We start from the raw sequence: 11,295 nt of genomic DNA, 5'->3' as shown, positions 1-11,295 counted from the left end.
CGCCAGTTGGCTGCATTCATGTAATATTCACCTATGGATTGTAGATTTATTCTCTTGGACCAACTTTAAATTGCACGTCATGACAATAACCTCCACAAAGATGTTACTGGCATGAAGAACACCATTTAACCACAATGGGACGGTTTCATAGTGTGATCAAAAATCATTCTAGGGGTTTATGTCCTTCTCAAATGGCTTTGACCTCCACAGCCCGTCTCCAGCAAATGGTGACCACTATGAACATGCCAAGAAAGAGGATCCCCTGGGGGCACTTCCATGAGCCAAGACGGACATTAAAATCTCCCGGTGAAGGATGGACATTTTCCACTTGGCACTACCACACAAGATGAAAGGAAGAGAGAGCAAAACCTTTCAACACATTTTTTTTTTTTTTTTTTTTTTACTGAAATGAGAGTGATTTTTTTTTTCCTTGCTCATTACCACTCTCTCATTAGGAGATCCTCACTTTAAGATGAGATCAAGCCTACTCACCTCTCTATACGCTGGTAGTTCACTAAGCTGTAACTGTGCTACAGAGCCCCTTATCATTCAGAACATTTTACACAGTAAGCCAGACTCACCTCAGTGTGGTACCATTGTCTGATTACCAGGTTCAGTGGTTCTCTGAATTAGTAGAGCATTTTTCTTTTTTTAAATAAATGTACGTCTTTACTCAGAAACATGGCAAAAGAAATGTGGCGACTGCTTCTGCATATAATGAGGATTAAACCCCTTGAAAATAGATTATATAGCTCATGTAACCAGAAGAACAAACACAAACATACACCGCTCTAAATGTAACCCACTGATTAGGCCTCTGTGAGTTTTTACAAATATCTACAATTGCATAGCCAATGACTAGAGCAGCACAAATGAAAGGTTCTTTGGCTCTCGTGCAGCGTAATGAGCTGTAGTGCAAATTAAGAGCAGCCATCTTCTCATCAGCCTGTCCAATTTACGTCGGGATTGTCCCTGGAAAACAGGCAGCTGTGTAGGAGGACTGCTGCGTTGTAGTTGTGTGAAGGCATGCGGATAAAGAAGGCTCCGAAGGATTAGAAGAACCCCTCACTCCCAGGCCATGCACGCATTATTCATCCCACCTCCTCCTCCTCCTCCTCACCCTTCTCACCTTCATCGCTCCCATCCGCCCACCACCTTTCTTGTTCCCCGATGACTCCCCCACTTCCCTGACAGTTGCATAAGCCCCGAGAACCTCTCTCCGGACCACGGTGGTGGGAGTTGGGAGTTGGGACGGTGTTAATTAAAAGAAAAGGTTAACACACACAGGGCCCGGCAGAAGGTGCGTTCAGGGTGCTCCCTTGGTAGAGCAGCTGCTCACTATTTCCTTCCTCAGAGAGACCCAGGAAGGGCCCAGCGACCAGGGATGGAAGTCAGGTGATTGGGGACACCAGGATGAAAGAGTGACTAGGGCGTAAAGGATGGAGCTGATTTGACCCTCACACTAAGTATCAGCCAGGGGGTGTAAGCGACTGGTTCCACTCACCTGTCCAGTGCCTCCCTGCCCAGGCCTTGGTTTGGAGCTGATTAGTGTGTCCCAGAGAAGGTTTCACCTCCCTAAACACCGCCCACACACACGCGCGCACACACACACACACCTTCGTTAGACAGTGGGATGCATGCCAGGCCCATTTAGAGGAGCATGTCAGAGAGGTAAGGAGAAACAGACAAAAAGGTGAGATGAAAAGGAAACAAGACGGGAAACAGAACAGAAATGGCCTTTCAGAGGTGAAAGAGAGTGGACACCAAAGGAGAGGTCAGAAGGGTCATGTGAGACTCAACACGCAGCGAAGTCGAGTCTTGGAGAATTAGCCCATCAAGATCCTGCACAGCTGTTGTCGTTGACTGCACCATGTGTGATGTACTGTCTGAGGGAGATCATTAAATAATGATAAATTATCACATCAAATTTCCCCAAATATGTAGTATTATTTTCAACAAAAGAATATTCATTTGGGAAAATAGTTGGCCTAGTTTAGGAGAGCTAACATTGAAATAGGTATTTTGCATCAATTGGGAATAAATGATGAATGGATCACACAGCAGCAATATTTTGAAGATTAATTCATTATAGTAAATTAACAACACTAAATCTGTTTAATATTCCTGAAAATGTGTTTCTCTATTTTTGGTTCTAAAAAAAGAAAAAAAAAAAAGGTGAACACTTTAATCTGTGTATTTTGTTTCACTTTCATTATGTGGTTTAGTTATCCCTGACACAAATCGTTTTTAATATTCACTGTCTAAGGTCAATACATTGTGACAATCAAACATAGCGCACTGATTGCCTCTTAAATTAATTCCAATAAATACTCATGAGCTTTTAAGACAAACAAGAGGGAGTGAAATGGTTTTACCTTCCTTTCCCCCCCAAACAAGCAGAGATAATTAAACATCTATCCTCAGAGAAGAAGTGTTCCCACTGGAAGGTTGTTTGGTTTAAGGATTTGCTCAGTGGTTTGACTCGCCAGGGACTCTCCATTTGAGTCTCAAGGTTTTATATCTCTAACAAGGCTTTAATTGCCAAGGTAACAGACCACCTGATTAAGCCTGACAATAAGTCTGTTTTATCTGTGGGGTAGGAGAGAGCTCAATAGACTGCAGGGATGAGGAGGAATATTCAAATTCGGCTATCAGAGAGTCATGCATTCATGTTCAATAAGCTTGTTATTTTTATAACACCAACAAGCAGATAAACAGATTGTATGGTCATGCAGCTAAGCAGGGTGAACCTGCCTCAAAAATTCTATTTACTCCACGTCAACTTTGGAAATTCACAGTACTTGCAGGAAAGAGCCTAATTCTACTGAGAGTGTGGAGGAGGCGGCACTCAAAGCCTCAGGTCCCATGCCATGTGCCCTCCTTATTGTAACGAGTGCATTTCTCTCCTCAAACTCTGACTGGTGAGTGCGTCGAGGAGGAGGGGTATTCTTCAGAGGAGACGTGGGGGGAGCGTCTGGTGGTGAAAAACTCTGTGTTAAAGTCCCATCTCTCCTGTCAGAGGGCTGACACGGGGCATCCAGGGACGCAGGGCCTTTGGTGCTCTGAGTCTGGACACTGGCCTAGTTTCCACCCCCCACCCCCACCCCCACCCCTCTCTCTCTGTCTCTACTCCCCTCCACCCTTCACCCACCCCACTCCGACAACATCCCACCTACAAAACACTTCTCAGCCACCCTATCTCATCTGTTCTTTTACTGTCATCCTGACCTCAATGAACTGCCCTCCTCCTCCTCCTCCTCCTCCTCCTCATCCAACACCACTTCTCCATCCCTTCATGTCTCCCTGTCTTGCTTTCACTTTTTATCCTGGTGATCCTGTTAATATAGAATGAAAAAGTTTAAAAGTTGCCTTGGAAATAGAAATAAAACTGATATTTAGCACTGTAAACAGCAACAACAAAAACTGTAGCTGTGTCCCACATCCATTCTACAAATTATAAGCAGGGTTTGAGTATGTGACAAAATAAAATATGCTCTTAACATTCAGTATACACTCTATAAACCCCTTGATTTTTTGAGTGTGCTGTTGATGGACACTGTTCTCCCACAATGCAATGCATGAAGGAAATAGAGGAGCTACTCACAGCTGGAAAAAATGAGAAGTAGATGTGGATGGTGGTGAAACAGCTCCAGGAAGACACTAGAAACCACATACACAAAAAATTATTATTATCTTTTTGTTCAGTAATTAGAATAGGATATTGTGTCTTGTAAAATAGTTATCTATATTTTTTTTATTTAGTTATGTTTATTTCTGGTATACTAACTTTAAAAAGACTATATTATAAGATTAGTATAAATTACAGCCTGTATACGTCAGTTTGCAGTATGGACTTGAGATACAGCTCCATGAGATTTCTTTTGTATAATGTAAGTTCATCCATGGCCGAGGAAAAAGTAAAATAATCCATCTGAAATGAATTTATTCATCCTTTTTGTTGTGAAAAATAATGTTAGTGTTAGATTTATTGTAATTTCTTTATCATTATTAAAAGTTAGAAAAAAGTTTTTTGGAGAAATATTAGAATATTAAATACTGGCTCTGACATGGGGAGCACAAAGTATACAAATGTGCACTGCACCTTATAAAGCATGACCAGACAATGTGTTCTGTCAGAGCCACACCAGCATTACAAAAGGAACCAAAGGGACATTTGCTGGTAAACTGTATGTGCTGTTTAATGTGCTGCAGCGGAGCAGCTTAGCCATCTAGCCTGCAAACTGATGTTAGCAGTGTACTTTTCCCCGGTGAATGTTTGAGCAAGATGAGTGTCCGTGTTTGTAAGATGGATAAGGATGAGACTTTAGCAGGAAAGCTAGTGTGGGTGGTTGTTCAAACTCTGTAGAGCTCTTGTGGAGCAGGCTGCTGTCGGGCTGTTACAGTAGTTTCATTCATTGCCAGTAAAGAAAAAGGGGCACAATCATGAAACCAAAAAAAAAAAGAAAATACAAAACATAAATATCTCCTTTTTGGTTTCCGGTTTTCTTTTGATTTACAGAGCAGATATAATGTAAATGCTGTAGCAGAAAACAACATGCAGTTAAATTTCATTTGCACTTTAACTAAAAGTCCACTGGAGCTTTTTAACTGTACCTCTTGGTCCCTAGATCATAGATATATTCTTGCTTTATGAATATTTAGATGGTATCATTTAGATTTACATCTCAAAAGCAGGTCTTCTAGTGTTTTAAAGCTGCGAGTGAATGTTGACAAATCAGAGCCGTATGTCTGCTGTTACAGGATGTCCTTGGTGAGACCAGAGACAATTTTCCACTACTGTGAGTAATAAAGACTCATTATGTTCTAACATCACTCTTGGTACTGTTGATATTCAGCGTCAGATACAATGAGCAAAGCTTGATGATATTTTAGACGACTGACTATTTTGTCAAACTGTTGATGCACTCCTTTTTTTTTTTTTCCTCTCTGTCCCAGATCATACGGATCCTCTTTTCAAAGCTTTGCCTGTGTGACATTATAAACTGCTGCTGTATACAAATGACTTATCTTACCAACCGCTAAAAAAAAAAAAACAACAACATTCAAAGCACCTCTGTCATGTGAACATGTTGTACATGTCACCTCATGAAATTCAGTCTGACATGAGGCGTCAACTCTTGCACTTCACATCATGCGGTATGTGCGGTGCTATGAAAATTTTCCATGTCAGGATGGCACTCGCGCTCTCTCTCTCTCTGTGGCAGGTGTAAATGGTGCAAGTTTCTGTCTTGTTCAACACCCATGCTATTTTGATGTGTTGGCAATCTCTTTACCAGACCAATAGCTCCCTCACACCAACACTACTCTTTCATGCAGCCTGCTTTATTCTCATTCTTGGGGGAATCCTCCCGAGATACATAGTGTGCCTCTTAATTTCCCCAGGGATGCATGCAGGAAACATACACTAGTGATTTTCCAGGGATGAAACACAGGGAAAACATTAGAACAGGATATATCATGACATCTGCTGCTGCTGGGTCAGATAACCCGTTAAGTGGGTTCCATAACTTGTCACTAGTCCATGTTTTGCATTTCTCCTCTATGTTTGTCTCCCTTTTGAGTGTGCTCTTTTGTTTTCCAGGCTGAGGCTGGAATTATTCTGAACGGAGTAGCGTTGAGCAACATGCAGCCAGTCAGGGAGACAGCGTAGTAAGGGATAATCCCAGGAGACGACGTGGCCCGGTGGGTTTGGTTTGTACACCCGTCACACACTTCTGAGGGGTGACGTGCATCACTGCTCCACTGAGGGAGAGCCTCTGCCATGTTTACTGTCATGTTCCAAGGTATGCTACGTGGCTTCAAACACATCAAACACATCTACAGGAATACTGATATTGGGAATGCCATGGGGAGCCACACGAAAGGTACAGACACACTCCTGAAAACACACATGCCCACGACTCTGCCGCGAGCGCTCACAAATCACACAAACTTATATCCAGATTTTTGGAATGCTGTTTTTATGCATTATCAAATTGTCTATTATATGATATTATATATTTACATTGACACATGGTTACAAAGTCAGGTCAAATTACTGTATCCGTGAAAGACAGCAGCGTATTGGATAGTGTCTCATGCATGCCTGTACTACTGCACCTAACTGGCCAATATGGTCTGTATCATTGTGTACATAGTAACAATGCCACGCTACAAACAACATAGCATCATTAAATATCACAAAATCCCAAATTCCTCACAGTGGTTTTCTATATGATGCGGTAGATTCCTACATAACACCAACACAATGTCAGCAACCTGTTGTCTTTCCTTCACAATCACATGGCTTTCGGAGGGTGCCGTCACATGGTTGTGCTTGATTTATGAAGAATGGGCAAGACTGATTTGACTAGCAAAGTGCTCCCCTCCCGTCCCGCTGTGTGTAGTGTTGACGAGGTTTGAGTTGTTTGCTGTGCCTCTAGGCGTGAGGATGAGGGGGAACAGCCTGGAGTTCCTGCCTGGCTCAGGGGGAGGTTGGACTGGATTAGACGGCTGACAGCTGGGCCACATCTCTGGAGGCGCAGGGCGGAGAGGCCCCCTGTCTGCCTGCCTCTGCACCAAGTGTCAATTTGAGCATGAAGGAAGGATGGAGTGAGCCAAAGAGTAAGTAAGTGAGCGAAGTGGGGCCACTGGTAGTCCTGTGTGGATTGACATCAGCAGTGCATGGGCTGTGCACACCGTTAGGCATCAGGAAACACACTGTTTATTTAGCGGGTTTTGACTTGGGGGCACAAACGTGTGCACACTTGGACAGACACACCGACACAAGACAAAGCACTCTTACAAGGTTGTAGCTCTTGACCTCTCTAGTTTGGGCGGTGGTGTTCACAGTGAGCACTGCATGGCATCAGGGAAGCATATTAAACAGGCTCAGCTATTTGACTTCAAAATGCAAAAACGCTGCTATTAATTGCATTTGTTTCATAATCAAAGCACAATCTTTTCGTCACAAAATCAAAGCTTTTCAATAATGCAGAAATAGCAGTGAAACTAGCTCGCCTCAGGTGGTATCCTGTACAATTATGTGCAATCAAGATTACAAACTACTTCAAAATCAAACACACTCGTATTTTACTTCTATTTTCAGTGATAGGATGTGTAATTAAATCTGACTTTTCTAAGTGGTTGCATTATTTGATAGGCTGACTTTCAACATTTTCTCCAACTTCCAAAGGAGATTCCTTGATAGATTATTTGATTGTAGCACACACAACAACTGGCATAATTTACTTCAGCAGCACAGTGTTAATATGAAGGCTGTTCCAGTGCCATATGAGAATTTTCTATAATAGGTTTTCTCTAATCCTGAGAGACTGCTTTGTGTATTTCCTGCACTGAGACTTGGCTATCACTGGGATGTGGGATGTGGGCCGGAGTCGAGTTTATTAACTGGTGATGTTCTAATGTGATTTATTTTTATAAATGAGAGTTGGGTGGGAATGCAAGTGGGGGTGGAGGCCACTATGCAAATGTGGACCCTCATTAAACACCACCACCACACAACATTATCCGCTGCTCCTCAGATTGTTTGTGTGCATTAACGAGGTGCAACCATGTCTGCTAACTAATGACAATGTAATGATCAGAGCATTCATGATAAAGTCATCAGAAGGCATGGCATTTACACATCCCGTGTATTAGCAGGACCTCTACCACCCATACACTCAGGTGAACCCCAGGCTCCTTGTCATGAATTCATCAATTTTGACAAGCTCAGAAGTCATTAAAGATTTTAATTTAGAGTAAATAACAGTGACCCACAGTCACAACAAACAACTTATGATATCTTCGCATCTTGGATGAAAACTTTTTGCTTTCAGTGAGCAAGATCCTCTGAAAGTAATATACAGTTATCTGACGTCTTGTGCTGATGAAGCCCTGGAAAACATGGTAAAAAAAAAACAAAACAAAAATATACATGAAGCTCAATTACAAATAGAAAGTCTGCTTTTCATAGTTTCCACATCTATTGTGATACAAAGCAAATGCTACTATACTCTGTAAAAACAGATCAAGTAGATTTGTGTTTATTCTTTAATTTGTTACACTAAAATATCAGTGTTATAACCAGCCTATATTTTGACTGCATTCTGTAGGCCTGAATAATGTATGATTGCATACTTTAAATATTTATCATTTTACATTTGTATTTTTTTTGTGATGTTAATATATCATTTGGAATATATGATGTATTTATTAATTTATACATTCCAATACTTATTTTTACTAGAATCGCTCGGGTTGCTTTGCTTCGTTTCAAGATTTTGCAGAAATGACCACGCTAGTGTGCACAGCAGTTTTATTTTTGGTCCTTCAAACTTTCCTATGAAGTTGGGATCCAGTTCTCTGGGGATTTTCATGAGCCCATTTCTGTGTAAAGATGTTTATCTTAGCGGCTTTTGCGAGAATGAGGAGATTAACCCCATAACTAGCAGACATCTTATAGTTGATCTGAGCATCATTAGTCCACATAAATAACCCATGGAAGTGCAAATGGGCTTTTTTTTTTATCATCTTAATTACATGACATCTGAGCTCTCTATCTAAAGATGACTCTCTTTAGAGATGAGACGGGGCTCTGTGACTTCGAGGTACTTGTTTTTTTTTTCTGGTGCTAAAGAATGTACACAACACACACACACACACCACACACCCACACACACCAACACACACCAGCCGTCTAAACTAAAAAGGATGCCATTGCCCATTAGAGAGATGGATTGACAGGAGTGCAGAATAAATCTTTGTGGCAGTGAGTCAGAAATATAAATAGAGCACCTAAGATAGATTTGTCTCTGGTGTTGATGAAGTTACCTTTGGGGGTAGAGCTCTACCTTTTTAGTAATGAGGACAACCACAAACAGTTTGGTCTCCTAATGAGAAATGATAGTTTTGGAGTTGCCATAGAATAAAACTTCACTTACGCATGTTCTGCTGTGATTCTAAACAAAAGTACCAAAAATGGGAGTCATTTGTGAAAGAATCAGCCCCACCTGGTGGCTTTGATGTACACTATATGCTCCTGTACACGAGTAGGAAAAATTGCTCTGCATCAGTATCAGTAATCCACAGCACTTCTCTATTACTGCAGTATCTTCAATGACATTTTTTAAGCTCCTTTGGGTGGTTAGAATATGTTACATCAGCTCAGGAGCTGCTTCAGAAGACATTTATTTTAAGATTTAAGTCTAAACATTTAAGCTCTAATAGTATCAATACAACAGATACAAGAAATCCACCTTTGGATTTGGATCAGCAGACACACTTACACACACGTCATCTTCTTAAGTATCTTTAATCAAAACCTCCTTTCCGTAACAAAAACTACACCATTAACAGCTGAATTATTTTAATTGGATCAATAAATGATGGTAAAATCAGGTAGGCAGGGGGAGGGAAGGAATGCTCTATTACCCATTTTATCATCAAAGTGAGTGCTGTGCTAATTATGCTAGCAGCACCCAGTCAGAGCAGCCCACCAGAGACTGATAAGAGGACTGCCCAGGGTTACAGTGATTGCACACACAAACTCCCTATACGCCATCTCATTGGACAGGTTGCCTTGCTGATTCTCATGCAAAAGTAGGATGCATATTGATATAGAACAGCACTACCAAGGTGTAGTATGCAATGTTTTTTTTTTTTCATTGCAACCTGAGTTTGAGAGCTTGCATCCCATTACAGCTCTATTGCTAATCAATGTGAGGCATTATAGGTTGTATAAATCACACTCTGACACCTGCTCTATGGGTTGTTAACAGAGAATTCACCAGGGAGGAATAGACAGAACAAACACGCAGACACACAGAACAGAAATGTCTGACGCTCACGCTGAAGCAGTGATACCAAATCGCTATTATGCTGATCAAGGAGCTGATCAATGGCAAGATTTGGAACAACTTAGCGAGGCCACACTCAACTATAGACATTTCTCATTTAGTAAAGCAAATATTGGTTTGGCTTTGCTACAAAGATACACTCACTGTCTCACTGCTTTCTAATAATGCTATGTAATCTAGGCTCAAATGATTATCTGCAATTTGCGGTTACCAAACAACCGCAGACCACCGGAGGTCTTTCTCAAATATTAGGAGGCAAGAAGAGAGCAGTTCCTGTGAAAATTTTTAATTGAGGATGTAGTTATTCTGCCTGAAAAGGCGTGCAGGAAAGTGCACACGCAGGCATTTGTAACCTGAGTGTGGTACAGAGGGGGACCATCTGAAGACTCGCAGGCCCTTTGATGTCTTCTGAATACGGGCATAATGCATGTGTAATTAATAAGCCATTTGCATATGATGAACTAGGGCACTTAGTCAATGTTCTCGGGATACAAATACCTGAGGAAAACAATAACAACTGAGAACATTAAAAAAAGGAGTCTACGCAAAAAAAGACAAATCTATGGCCCGCTTCGGATTAGAAATACATTAGCAGCTAATTATGTCCTAATTGCCAATATTTTAGCAGGTGTTTGTACTTAACCAGTGGTAATGCCCTCCTGGAACAAGCTCATCAGGATTATTCTCAGGTGACCCTCCTCAGTCCTGGGTGACTATGATGTGGCAAGATGGACTTATGGTCAAAAAACATTGGTAATAATTAAAAGGACAACAATAACAATAATAAAAAACAGCGACATCAATAAAAATGATAATAATATTGATAAAAATGAATAAGCTAAGAAGAGAAAAATAGTAATTTGGTGTCATCTATCACAGAATACAAATGTAACAGTGACAATTATAAACTGTTACTGGGGCTGGGATATTAGTGCTGAGAACACACAGTTCAAAGAGGAGTATTAATTTTTCGGCCAAATATTTTCAAAGCAATCACAGACTCTGGGAGGTGGAATTCTCTTACCTAATCAAACAGCAAATGTAACCCAGCGCTTGATTAAATATTGCACTTAGGAGTTTCAGATATCTTTTTTCATTGGCCTGCTGGCATTTGGCAGCAAGGGAGTGTCAAACTCCCATAAGTCTCAGGAGTTGGTCCACTCCAGAAAAGTGCTGAGCAGGCAGATCAAACTGTAGAAATGTCATGGAGCGAAAGGAAATGAACCACAGGCATAGATCATTACAGAGTTCTTTACATTTGACATTATAGTTGATGGTGGGGTCCAGATGAGTAATACTGTGGAGAGTGAACTTGGGTCATGCCTGTTGAGTCATCACAGAATTATGATGCGTTTAGTGTTTCATGATAAGTTATAGGCCATCGGTAAAAGACAGAATTGGGACTTGGGCTGTAATAGATCTTTCCACTGAAGAA

Source organism: Seriola dumerili, unplaced genomic scaffold (assembly GCF_002260705.1).
Source record: "Seriola dumerili isolate Sdu_G_001 unplaced genomic scaffold, Sdu_1.0 BDQW01000291.1, whole genome shotgun sequence".
Classification (NCBI taxonomy): Eukaryota; Metazoa; Chordata; class Actinopteri; order Carangiformes; family Carangidae; genus Seriola; species Seriola dumerili.
Note: the sequence above shows the minus strand (reverse complement) of the source record.